The 13,318-nt window shown below is 49.4% G+C and overlaps 1 protein-coding gene across 4 annotated transcripts in view; it reads left to right on the top strand.

Moving 5' to 3' along the window:
• Positions 1-13,318, top strand: part of SYNE3 (spectrin repeat containing nuclear envelope family member 3) — a 150,911-nt gene that overhangs the window by 40,054 nt on the left and 97,539 nt on the right. The window contains exon 1 of one of the 4 annotated variants that reach the window (XM_088464371.1): positions 4,353-4,399. The exons of the other annotated variants lie outside the window; for them this stretch is intronic. The gene's annotated coding sequence lies outside the window, so the exon portion shown is untranslated. Of the gene's footprint in view, positions 1-4,352; positions 4,400-13,318 lie in introns of those variants that run through there. 4 annotated transcript variants of the gene reach the window in all.

Genomic DNA, 13,318 nt, shown 5'->3' with positions numbered 1-13,318 from the left:
GACTATAATGCACCCCAAGTCCCAGAGTGACTATAATGCACCCCAAGTCCCAGAGTGACTATAATGCACCCCAAGTCCCAGAGTGACTATAATGCACCCCAAGTCCCAGAGTGACTATAATGCACCCCAAGTCCCAGAGTGACTATAATGCACCCCAGGTCCCAGAGTGACTATAATGCACCCCAAGTCCCAGAGTGACTATAATACCCCAGAGTGACTATAATGCACCCCAAGCCCCAGAGTGACTATAATGCACCCCAAGCCCCAGAGTGACTATAATGCACCCCAAGCCCCAGAGTGACTATAATGCACCCCAAGTCCCCAGAGTGACTATAATGCACCCCAGGTCCCAGAGTGACTATAATGCACCCCAAGTCCCAGAGTGACTATAATGCACCCCAGGTCCCAGAGTGACTATAATGCACCCCAGGTCCCAGAGTGACTATAATGCACCCCAGGTCCCAGAGTGACTATAATGCACCCCAAGTCCCAGAGTGACTATAATACCCCAGAGTGACTATAATGCACCCCAAGCCCCAGAGTGACTATAATGCACCCCAAGTCCCCAGAGTGACTATAATGCACCCCAAGCCCCAGAGTGACTATACTGCACCCCAAGTCCCCAGAGTGACTATACTGCACCCCAAGTCCCCAGAGTGACTATACTGCACCCCAAGTCCCCAGAGTGACTATACTGCACCCCAAGTCCCCAGAGTGACTATACTGCACCCCAAGTCCCCAGAGTGACTATACTGCACCCCAAGTCCCCAGAGTGACTATAATACCCCAGAGTGACTAATACCCCAGAGTGACTATAATGCACCCCAGTCCCCAGAGTGACTATAATGCACCCCAGTCCCCAGAGTGACTATAATGCACCCCAGTCCCCAGAGTGACTATAATGCACCCCAAGCATCAGAGTGACTATAATGCACCCCAAGCATCAGAGTGACTATAATGCACCCCAAGCATCAGAGTGACTCTAATACCCCAGAGTGACAATAATACCCCAGAGTGACTATAATGCACCCCAAGCCCCAGAGTGACTATAATGCACCCCAAGCCCCAGAGTGACTATAATGCACCCCAAGCCCCAGAGTGACTATAATGCACCCCAAGTCCCAGAGTGACTATAATGCCCCAGAGTGACTATAATACCCCAGAGTGACTATAATGCACCCCAAGCCCCAGAGTGACTATAATGCACCCCAAGCCCCAGAGTGACTATAATGCACCCCAAGCCCCAGAGTGACTATAATGCACCCCAAGCCCCAGAGTGACTATAATGCACCCCAAGCCCCAGAGTGACTATAATGCACCCCAAGCCCCAGAGTGACTATAATGCACCCCAAGCCCCAGAGTGACTATAATGCACCCCAGGTCCCAGAGTGACTATAATGCACCCCAGGTCCCAGAGTGACTATAATGCACCCCAGGTCCCAGAGTGACTATAATGCACCCCAGGTCCCAGAGTGACTATAATGCACCCCAGGTCCCAGAGTGACTATAATGCACCCCAGGTCCCAGAGTGACTATAATGCACCCCAGGTCCCAGAGTGACTATAATGCACCCCAGGTCCCAGAGTGACTATAATGCACCCCAGGTCCCAGAGTGACTATAATGCACCCCAGGTCCCAGAGTGACTATAATGCACCCCAGGTCCCAGAGTGACTATAATGCACCCCAGGTCCCAGAGTGACTATAATGCACCCCAAGTCCCAGAGTGACTATAATACCCCAGAGTGACTATAATGCACCCCAAGCCCCAGAGTGACTATAATGCACCCCAAGCCCCAGAGTGACTATAATGCACCCCAAGCCCCAGAGTGACTATAATGCACCCCAAGCCCCAGAGTGACTATAATGCACCCCAAGCCCCAGAGTGACTATAATGCACCCCAAGTCCCTGAGCGACTATAATGCACCCCAAGTCCCAGAGTGACTATAATGCACCCCAAGTCCCCAGAGTGACTATAATGCACCCCAAGTCCCCAGAGTGACTATAATGCACCCCAAGTCCCCAGAGTGACTATAATGCACCCCAAGTCCCAGAGTGACTATAATGCACCCCAAGTCCCAGAGTGACTATAATGCACCCCAAGTCCCAGAGTGACTATAATGCACCCCAGGTCCCAGAGTGACTATAATGCACCCCAGGTCCCAGAGTGACTATAATGCACCCCAGGTCCCAGAGTGACTATAATGCACCCCAGGTCCCAGAGTGACTATAATGCACCCCAGGTCCCAGAGTGACTATAATGCACCCCAAGTCCCAGAGTGACTATAATACCCCAGAGTGACTATAATGCACCCCAAGCCCCAGAGTGACTATAATGCACCCCAAGCCCCAGAGTGACTATAATGCACCCCAAGCCCCAGAGTGACTATAATGCACCCCAAGCCCCAGAGTGACTATAATGCACCCCAAGCCCCAGAGTGACTATAATGCACCCCAAGTCCCCAGAGTGACTATAATGCACCCCAAGCCCCAGAGTGACTATAATGCACCCCAAGTCCCAGAGCGACTATAATGCACCCCTAGCCCCAGAGTGACTATAATGCACCCCAAGTCCCAGAGTGACTATAATGCACCCCAAGTCCCCAGAGTGACTATAATGCACCCCAAGTCCCAGAGTGACTATAATGCACCCCAAGTCCCAGAGTGACTATAATGCACCCCAAGTCCCAGAGTGACTATAATGCACCCCAAGTCCCAGAGTGACTATAATGCACCCCAAGTCCCAGAGTGACTATAATGCACCCCAAGTCCCAGAGTGACTATAATGCACCCCAGGTCCCAGAGTGACTATAATGCACCCCAAGTCCCAGAGTGACTATAATACCCCAGAGTGACTATAATGCACCCCAAGCCCCAGAGTGACTATAATGCACCCCAAGCCCCAGAGTGACTATAATGCACCCCAAGCCCCAGAGTGACTATAATGCACCCCAAGTCCCCAGAGTGACTATAATGCACCCCAGGTCCCAGAGTGACTATAATGCACCCCAGGTCCCAGAGTGACTATAATGCACCCCAGGTCCCAGAGTGACTATAATGCACCCCAGGTCCCAGAGTGACTATAATGCACCCCAGGTCCCAGAGTGACTATAATGCACCCCAAGTCCCAGAGTGACTATAATACCCCAGAGTGACTATAATGCACCCCAAGCCCCAGAGTGACTATAATGCACCCCAAGTCCCCAGAGTGACTATAATGCACCCCAAGCCCCAGAGTGACTATAATGCACCCCAAGTCCCCAGAGTGACTATAATGCACCCCAGGTCCCAGAGTGACTATAATGCACCCCAGGTCCCAGAGTGACTATAATGCACCCCAGGTCCCAGAGTGACTATAATGCACCCCAGGTCCCAGAGTGACTATAATGCACCCCAAGTCCCAGAGTGACTATAATACCCCAGAGTGACTATAATGCACCCCAAGCCCCAGAGTGACTATAATGCACCCCAAGTCCCCAGAGTGACTATAATGCACCCCAAGCCCCAGAGTGACTATAATGCACCCCAAGTCCCAGAGCGACTATAATGCACCCCTAGCCCCAGAGCGACTATAATGCACCCCAAGCCCCAGAGCGACTATAATGCACCCCAGGTCCCAGAGTGACTATAATGCACCCCAGGTCCCAGAGTGACTATAATGCACCCCAAGTCCCAGAGTGACTATAATACCCCAGAGTGACTATAATGCACCCCAAGTCCCCAGAGTGACTATAATGCACCCCAAGTCCCAGAGCGACTATAATGCACCCCTAGCCCCAGAGTGACTATAATGCACCCCAAGTCCCAGAGCGACTATAATGCACCCCAGGTCCCAGAGTGACTATAATGCACCCCAGGTCCCAGAGTGACTATAATGCACCCCAAGTCCCAGAGTGACTATAATACCCCAGAGTGACTATAATGCACCCCAAGCCCCAGAGTGACTATAATGCACCCCAAGTCCCAGAGCGACTATAATGCACCCCAAGTCCTCAGAGTGATTATACTGCACCCCAAATTTAAGTAACTCTATTATGGGCCCCAAGCCCCGACCCATAGTTACAATTGCCTATACTCCGCTCCCGGGTAATCTGCTGTCCTTCTGTAGAATGGTCTCCGGCGGCGGCCTGTAGTACATACACTGTGCCCCGTCCCCAGCCCCGGCCAGGCCGGCTCCGTACATACACTGTGCCCCGTCTCCAGCCCCGGCCAGGCCGGCTCCCTACATACACTGTGCCCCGTCCCCAGCCCCGGCCAGGCCGGCTCCCTACATACACTGTGCCCTGAGCCGCCGCCGCCTGTGACCTTATATAGCTGCACAGACGCCGCCTCCAGTCCCCGCTCAGTGCCAGGAAGACGGGAGGTTCCTGTCTGTACATCCCCGAGCCCGCAGCTCCCGGGTAAGAGCTCCTCAATGTCCTGTGTGTCCTGGAAGGTGACCCGAGCCGGGCGGGCAGCATTACTGGGGTCATTGTGGTGTATAAGGGCTATTGCTGCAGCCCGTGCTGGGACTACTATACTGGGGCACTGGGGCTACTGTGCCGGGTGTACTGGGAATGCCCATGCTGGTTGTACTGGGCACCTTCTGGCTGTAGGAGTATTGTTACTGGTTATGCTGGGTGTACTGGTTAATGTTGGGAGTATTGTTACTGGTTATGCTGGGTGTACTGGTTAATGTTGGGAGTATTGTTACTGGTTATGTTGGGTGTACTGGTTAATGTTGGGAGTATTGTTACTGGTTATGCTGGGTGTACTGGTTAATGTTGGGAGTATTGTTACTGGTTATGCTGGGTGTACTGGTTAATGTTGGGAGTATTGTTACTGGTTATGCTGGGTGTACTGGTTAATGTTGGGAGTATTGTTACTGGTTATGCTGGGTGTACTGGTTAATGTTGGGAGTATTGTTACTGGTTATGCTGGGTGTACTGGTTAATGTTGGGAGTATTGTTATTGGTTATGCTGGGTGTACTGGTTATGCTGGGTGTACTGGGACTGTTGTGCTGGGTGTTTGGGGATAAATAATGAGCCTATTTGATGGTTACTATGACATGTCACAGGCAGACAGGAGAGGGAACACTTTCGTTTTAATGCAGTAAGTGTATAATGCCCCAGGCTCTGTCTGCTTGGGCAGAACCTCTTACCCCTCTGTATGGACAATGGCCGGGGCAAGTAACAGATCTACCCCACATGCATTAATATGAGCCTGTACCCTGTGCCATGGAGCTGCAGATGATATAACACATAAGCTCTGTCATCACTGCATTTTCCCAGCCGAACATTCTTTAATATTTCAGTGCATAATTCATATTTCATTCCAGATTCCACCACCAGTGTTAGTAGGTTATGTAACTTGTCTGCCACTTGGAGTGATTTGGGGGCAATGTCTGTGTGGCACAGGCCAGGCACTGTCTTATGAGGCACTTAGATGTTTGTGAAGTAGTTGAAGTGTCTGAATGGAATCAGCAATGTCTTATTGTTACTTTGGCTGCAGCAGGAGTACTGTGGCTTTATGGCAGTGTGGAGGAATTCAGCTGTCAGCTTACACCCCCACCATGCACCCTCTCCATACCGAGTAGGGGGGTCTGCCATGCTTGAGGCAGAATAAGCTGCATTCCTGAGTGTGGTGTCAGCGATGTCGTGTGTTGTTGTGTATGAGTTGTAGAGCAGGCGTAATGTTAACCATACGCTCAGTATACTACGTTATGCTTTCTGGTACTACGCGGCGATAAGTGATTTGTTCCCGGCCTGAACTTCTGATATGTACAGAACTGTCTACTTTATTCCCTCTGGTTTCTGATAAGGGGATGTAGTTCTCAATACCGATATCTGAATCCCGACAAGGGACTTAAGATAGGCGTCGAAATACCGGGATAGGGTACTTACCTGCCCTGTCGGGATCCTCTCCCTTCGTGCTGCCGGTGCCGGGATGTAGTTATTGTGTCCGCTGTTCTCAATACCGACATCCGAATCCCATCCCAATTGTATATCATAACTAAGGGCTTGATTCAGACCCGCAAGTGAGCGCAATGGTGGGTCATTGCGCACGTGCGGCGTGCGCGAGCCCCAGAGCGAGTGAGAACTTCACTCGCTCCGGGGCTCGCTACAAGACCGGGCGGCTGTCGATGTTGATCGACAGCTTGCCCCGTTTTGTAAGCGGGTAGGGGGGTGGCTGGACAAACGGAGGCGTTCCCGAAGGAACGCCTGCCGTTTGTGGGCGGCCCTACTGACATCACTCGTGATGTCAGTAGTGGACTTCCGACTCTATTAGAGCTGGAAGTCCACTTGGCATTGCGAGTGCTGAGGCCCTACCACAGGGTCTCCTCGCAGTGCCGAAGGTCGCGATAATCGCGACCATCGCCAGGCTGCACGCACAAGCTGTGTGTGGTCTCCCACAGCTATGCGAGCGGCCCGGAGGCCAGAATTAAAAAATAGGGACGCCCTGATGCAGTGCGAGCGCACGCAAATAGCGTGCGCCTCTGAATCAGGTCCTAAGTGTCCAACCTGGCTCACCAATACTTTTCTACAGGCCTCCTCTTCTCAGATACTCTACTGTTATAATGACATATATGTAAATAATCTTTGGCATATAAGTATGAATGTATTACACTTATAGCACACTCCATCCTTATCAGGGAATGGGATGTAAGGAATGATTACATAACTTTAAAACAATATTTGAAAGGCAGAATATTTTAGGTCAATTTTAGAAAATATTGCGGGCTCAAAGACTAACTTTAAGAATCACGTAAAGTCTGACAATTCCAGGAGATATTTTAATAATGAATTTACTTTGAAACTAAAATCAGTACTTTGTCAAGCTGGGTACGCATTTAACGATCTGTACCCATCAGATCTATCGTGTGACGTGACCCGGCGTGGGTCCCGGCATCGTAAGTGCATACACATTTGCCGATGTCGGGAGCGATGACGCGACAGCGGGGACCATGCTGCATTCGGCAGCAAGGCCCCCGCTGACTATATCACCCATCGGACCTGGATCTAGTGTATATCCGCTATGTCGGTGACATAGCGGATATACACTAGACAATTTGCCCGCTATGTCGTCCGGCCGGTTCGAACAACATATCGTCTAGTGTGTACCTGGCATAAGAGTGGGGCAGCGTTAAGTATCATGAAACTTTCATATACTTTAGTCACTGCATGAAGTTATAAAACTTTCTTTGTATACTGTAAGTGTGCTTGATGGTATAATAACAATTATGTGAATCACTGTGGTGATATTGTCCTGCTAACTGGATATTAAATCAGGATCAGGAGACGGAGCTACAGCAAATTACTTAGGGTCTGATTACGCACGTAGATGGGCAATTTTTGCGTACTGTGCATGCATCTGCATCGCATCACGCAGACCCATCGCAGAGTGATTGACAGGAAGTGAGCTTTTGTGGGTGGTGATGAGGGGGGGGGTGGTTGGCAAACTCGCAGGCGTGCCAGTGGATTTGAACACTGTTACAGGGGCGTGCATAAATTAGCCATTACGATCGATTACGCAGCTTGAGCTCTCACTGCGTAACAGAAGGTTAGCAATTTCTGAATAAGGTCTGACCTTGTGCAATTGTGCGTGAGGCTCCGATGGTACTCTGTTACCGATGGTTTTGCAGACTTGCAATGTATTACGGATGTGAGTAAGGGGAAGTGGGCGTCCTTATGTTGTGCTGCGACGGCATAGCAGTAGCAGGCATTAGTATATTTTCGCAGCGGGATGCGTGCGTAATCGCAGTTGTGATGCGTAATTAATCAAACCCTTAATTCCCTGATCAGCACAGAAGTTTTACTGGTTTCCACTGAGCAGATAGGTTAAATTTCCATGTATAGTCCTATTTATGGGCAGCACAGACGGTGTAATGGTTAGCGTTACTGCCTCACAGCACTGAGGTCGTGAGTTTGATTCCCACCACGGCCCTAACTGTGTGTGGGTTTCCTCCGGGTACTCCGGTTTCCTCCCACACTCCAAAAATATACTGGTAGGTTAATTGGCTCCCAACACAAATTAACCCTAGTGTGTATGTGTGTGAGCATGTGGTAGGGAATATAGGGCCTGATTCAGACCCACTCGCGAGCGGCTGTCCGCTCGCAAGTGGGTCGATGGTCTGCACTGAGCATGCGCACGACGGAGGGAGCTCCGTCGTGCGCATGCGCCAGACACGACGAGCTTTCCTTCGCTCGTTGTGTCCGATCAAAGGGGGCGTGCTGTCAATGTTGATTGCCCTTTGGTGGGCGTGCCGGGGGCGTGCCTCCCTGACGGGGGCGTTCCCACGGGAACGCCTCCCGTCAGAAGCCGGCCCACTGACATCACTAGTGATGTCAGTGGGAGTGATTTTGGCTCTGATGGAGCCAAAATCACTCCGGAGCTTGCGGTTGAAAACCTCAACCGCAGGCTCCGGCTCGCAATTTCGATGGTCACGACCATCGCGGCCATCAAAATGCACGCTCGTATAGCCTGTGGGTGGTGACTCACAGCTATACGAGCGTCCAGGAGGACGCTCCATGAAAATGGAGCCCGGCCCTCATGCAGAGTGTGCGCTCTGCTCAGAGCGTACGGCTCTGAATGAGGGCCATAGATTGTAAGCTCCACTGGGGCAGGAACTGATGTGAGTGGCCAAATATTCTCTGTAAAGCACTGTGGAATATGTGTGCGCTGTATAAATAACTGGTAATAATAATAATAATTTATGAGACTCCAAATGAATCGCTTGTACACTGCAGCTATCCTTCACACAAAAGAACAAGTCGACCAGCTGCTCCAAAATTCAGACACCAATTATATTGGTGTGAAATTCAGACAGTGCTGCTTCTAATGTGCAGCTTCCCAATTACTATATTCCCAACAGGTAAAGTCTCGCAGAGCTTTCAAAAACCTTCACTATCCATCATCAGTCAGTTTCTGTTACTCATTATCGATCCTTGTATATCCAAAGGTCCGTTTTCTATTCGTATTTAATGCAATAAATGAATATTTTGCTGTATAATAAAGGTCATTCTTTATTATCCAGAGCAAAAAGACTCTGATGTCCTTCTCTAGGTCCTTTCCTTAGAGCATAAGCCAGAATGAAATAACACAATCAGAGAGCTCACCGGACCCGTGGAGGCCAAATATTGTGGCGTTGTCCTGCTTGTGCAGATCGATGTTCACCCGGGACTGCCGCACTGTTAGCTGCTAACTCTCCCTTTAGGGTCTGTGGACCTCATTGAGAGTCGGTCGTTGCGGCCGCACGGTCGTAAGGGAAAAGGGGCCGGACATGCAAATGATGCACTCGCAAGTTGCGTCCTTAAGATCGGATCGTTAGCTGGCCGACCAAGTGGAGGATGCGGCCGTAAGATAAAAAAATACGCCCCCTTCTCGTATGCATTACACGTCATCTCCGGCCATATATGGATTAATCGAGACCATCGGAACTGGTCGTAGAGCTTAAGGTTGAGCATACCCTCTCTTAAGCTCTACGATCAGGTCAGTGTACAAACCTCCCCTGTCACGTGTGCCATGATGCTACTTTGTTAATTATGCACTCCCATAAATCATATGCACTCCCATAAAACGCAGTTCGCATAATTAAGCACGCCTGCGTTCGGATCTCCACTCCCCCGTTTTCAAGCACCTTCCCCTGTTACCACCCACAAACGCCTCATCCTGTCACTCAAACTACCGACCTGGCTGTGTTCAAGGAGAGAGAAATTTCTGATTATAGTAGCTAGTTTGCGCACGCGCATTGCGAACTTTACGCATGCGCAGTTTAGCGAACATCGGTGGCGTACGACCATGCGGCCGCAACGACCGACTCTGAACGAGGTCCAGTGTACTCTCGGCACATACAAGCGCCACCGACTGATGTTACTGCTCGTACTAGCACACAGGGGTTCTCTCCAGGGGTATTGATCGGATCCACCTTCCGACGCGTTTCAACCCTCAAAAGGGTCTTTGGCAAGGCACATGTGCTGTTGGTTTTCATTTTTTTTGTGTACATGCGCAGTTACAAATAATCGCTCAGCCACGAGAACTTCGGCACTGCGTGCGGCTATGAATCGTGCCCTATAATATGCCGGTTTCTGAGTCACACACTTTGTCGATGTTGTACGCAGTTGAGCGATTTGTTTGAGCGTCTAAGTCACTCAGGACATGCGGCCTCGTTGTGATCATACAGAGTCGTAATGGGCGTTCCTGGACAACGATTAGGAGGTTGATAGATGATGCAGACATGTTACTGAAGTGGGGGCCATATTCATGCAAAAATCAGTAGATACCACAGGGTTAGTGCGGCTGATGGTGGCATCATAAGGATGCACCAAGTAGTATTACAGCGTCTACAGACGATTAAAGTGGGCTGTACACCAGGGGAGGTGCTGACATTAGCATAAAGTCGCAGTCACGACTACATCAAGAGATGCAAGAGTGGTTGCAGCAACGTGCGACTCAGAACCAGGGCGGGATGCATGACAATCACCGTAAAGGGCCGCTCTCTCGGCAATAGTGGCCCTTTGCGATGGAGGGACTTCCAGGTCACGTGCCGCAGGGGTTGCTGGGAGGGATTCGATTGGATCTCTCTCTCAGCACTCTCCTGGTAGAAGCCCCTAGGCTTCTATGGGTAACGCCATCATGAAGATGGCGTTACCCACTGCAAACAAGCCCAGGAGGGGTTTGACCACATTTCTCCCTTTGATGCATCCCGCCCCCAGCCCCATTTTACTCTTAACTTGTAAATTTCAACTTAACCTGAGTAATAATACAGTTTTTTATTTTTAGTATACTGGACCCTTTACTAAAAGCAGAGCCAAGGTGGTAGAGTTTGTGTAATCGCATAATAAATCATAAAAAGTGCCATTGGAATCAAACACAAAGTAGGAAATTGCTATGGGTTATCTATTTCACCCTCTCAGAAGCAGGAAGGATAACATCAGCAATCTGTAAACCCTCTTTTGCATGGAGAATGATACCCGTATGATATAATTCATGTATTGCATGCACGTAATGCCCACATTGGGTGTCATTATTGTTCTGTTCTTGTCAGACTGGCATATGATCTATTAGTCATGTTCAATTAAGCACTCCCATCAAAGGAAGTGCTGTCTGCCAATTCTGCAGGGGGGAACCTCTTTGTTTTATTTATTCTATATTAGCTGCTTCTTCTGTTAGGTCTGTGGTAGCTGCATACAATGTACCAGTCATGCTGCTGTAAATTAATTTGCAAAAGAAACAAGAAATCAGCTAATTCAGTCAAACAAAGATCCTTTATCCCCGGCAGCGACTGATGATTTGGAATGAGCCAACAGGATTGTCGGGATAGGGGGGGATCTCCTTCGTTGCCAGCCTTTTATCGCCGGGACGAGAATACGGGCACTTCTCACAGTTATAATATTTCTATTTGTGAATTATGTATATCTCACTAAAGTGAGTCCCGTCCAGCAGTGAATAAGTTAATTTAAATTTTTTTTTAAAAATGACACGAGTACTAAAGTAATAGTTTGATCCACTGAATGCCAACTAGGATTTATAGGAACAATGGTTGGCGCAGAGGTGTGTGGGCAGCTGGATGCCAGGGAGACTCTTGATAGTGGAAAATGCTGTAGACGCCGTAGTTATCCTCTTTCGCTGAGGTGTGTGATCCCCCCCCCAGGGGAGGAAATGTTTTTGTCTGAAACGCAGACAAAGTAGAATTGAAGTCTGTGACAAGATACTAACTCAACCTGACACATCTGGCAGTATGTAGTACAGAGGACAGCGCCACGCGTCCCGAACACAGGATCGGGTCAGGTCCGACAGCCACACAAGATGGAAAATAACCTTGTCTTGTTCCTTAGTATTTATCATAAATGTGAAGTCACCGTCCCGGGTGTTGCTGTACAAACACACAGAAAATGTCAACCTGTGTTGTTTCTTTATGTGCGCATTTGTATGTTATTTTTTTTTGTTTTTCCCCCTAAAATACTTCTCAGTTTAAGTTCTTTTTTATGTTTTATATTCATCATGAGAGCGAAGGAACATTAAATTAGACTAAAATCAATCAATCAACACTGATTTGTCACAATACACAACATAAAAAAAAGGTGAAAGTGAAATGCAGACTTGGGGCCTCATTCAGACCCACTCGCAAGAGGCTGTCCGCTCGCAAGTGGGTCGATGGTGTGCACTGCGCATGCGCACGACGGAGGGAGCTCCATTGTGCGCATGCGCCAGAGGCGACGAGCGAAGGACTTTCCTTTGCTCGTTGTGTCTGATCAAAGGGGGCGTGCTGTCGATGTTGGGAACGCCTACCGTCAGAAGCCGGCCCACTGACATCACTAGTGATGTCAGTGGGAGTGATTTTGGCTCTGATAGAGCCAAAATCACTCCGGGCCTTGCAGTTGAGAAACTCAACAGCAGGCTCCGGCTCGCAGTGGAGATGGTCGCGATGGTCAAGACCATCGCGGCCATCAACCTGCACGTTCGTATAGGCTGTGGGTGGTGACCCACAGCTATACGAGCGTCCAGGAGGACGCTCCATAATTATGGAGGACGGCCCTCATTCAGAGCGTCCGACTCTAAATGAGGGCCTTGATTCTTACCAGGTTCCAGACAAAGATGTACAAACTTAAAACCAGAGTACTAATGAGGAGTTCACCCAGCTATAACGGACGGAGAAAATCTATTTCTTAGCCGACTGTTATGCTTTTTTTATATTCCTAAAGCTTTTTTAGATGGCAATAATTTGAATAGGCCATGACTAGGAGGGCTATTATCCTTAATAATTAAATTTGTCGTCTCTAAACTCCTATTACTGCAAATATCTTCAATCCCAGGTAGTCTGTAACCGGTGACAAATTCAGCTGATTTAATCACCCTTTGGAGTGACTTGTGATCCGACACAGTGCGGCAGAGACATACGCTAATGCCGCCGCTTGGATTTGTATTGAGACGACCACCGGCGACTTCGCAAATCCAAGCAACTACGTACAAAGACGCGGCACAGTCGCAGATCAGTCGACAATCAGACTTCTGAGTAACCCTATGGTAGCGCAGAGTGGCCGCTGGAACTGAGATGCTGGAGCCATTTTCACTGCATACAGGATCTCATTCGCAGGCAGCGATACACTCCGAAAGTGGTCGCGATGCGACTGCATTTAAGTCGCCACCTCCCCGTTGCTGCCCACATGCGGTCCCTCCCTGTCAATCGCTTTTCGACTAAATCCTCACTGCCAGCAACAACGGTAATAAAACCTGACGCATACTCAGCACGACTAATACGCATACGCTGCATCTTCCTTGTTAGAGATCATAAATGATCCGCAGCGATGTGAACACCAAGGAACTTCAAAGTGTTCACCCT

Source organism: Taudactylus pleione, unplaced genomic scaffold, assembly GCF_031769625.1.
Source record: "Taudactylus pleione unplaced genomic scaffold, aTauple2 ptg001661l, whole genome shotgun sequence".
Taxonomy (NCBI): Eukaryota; Metazoa; Chordata; class Amphibia; order Anura; family Myobatrachidae; genus Taudactylus; species Taudactylus pleione.
The sequence above is the reverse complement of the archived record's forward strand: the minus strand, read 5'-3'. Positions and strand labels throughout refer to the sequence as shown.